The following is a 659-nucleotide window of genomic DNA, read 5'->3' on the forward strand; positions in this document are numbered from 1 at the left end:
GAACGACTAAGCACAGCACAACACAAGGCTGAACAAAATACTCTTAAAATAAAGAAAGCCTTTCCTAGCCTAAACTGGATTATTCCTGTAAACACAGGCAGCATTATCCATTTGTTCATTCAAATGACCAGTTTTTTGACTCCCTGCATGGAACTATGGCCTGAAGCTCTTTAAAAGAATATTGAAATTAACATGGTTTATAGTATTTAAGTTTTTACTTTAAATAATAATAGATAAGAACTTTGTTAGAAAGATAATAAAGCTATTATATACTGCTTAGTACCTTCTATATACTGTGTGTGCTTTACATACATTATCTCATCAACAGAACAATCAAGGACAAGGCAGATATAAATGAAAAAAACATACAAGTGGAAATAGACATAGAAAGGTTAAATAACATATAACTAGAGCCTGAATCTAAGTTCATCTAACTCTTTTTAAAAAATCCCTGCTCTCTTTCTTGGGAGCACCTTGGCCCACAGGGCACCTAAATGGGGCGCTTCCAACAGTTAGAAGCCAGAAACTTCACTCTATTTTAGAAATGGAAAAACTAAGGGTGTGAGAGGTTGGCTGCCCCCAAAGTTGCATAATGAGGGTGTATACACAGGTATACAAACCTAAGCTGATCTGACTCCAGAATGCACACTTCCCATTCT

At 36.0% G+C, this 659-nt stretch overlaps 1 protein-coding gene across 1 annotated transcript in view; it reads right to left on the minus strand.

Moving 5' to 3' along the window:
* The window catches only part of FAM120C (family with sequence similarity 120C), a gene marked incomplete at its 5' end in the record, with an annotated part of 124,500 nt that overhangs the window by 76,412 nt on the left and 47,429 nt on the right, over positions 1 to 659 (minus strand). The window lies entirely within an intron of this gene.

Source organism: Bison bison, unplaced genomic scaffold (genome assembly GCF_000754665.1).
Source record: "Bison bison bison isolate TAMUID 2011002044 unplaced genomic scaffold, Bison_UMD1.0 scf7180017864227, whole genome shotgun sequence".
Taxonomy (NCBI): domain Eukaryota; kingdom Metazoa; phylum Chordata; class Mammalia; order Artiodactyla; family Bovidae; genus Bison; species Bison bison.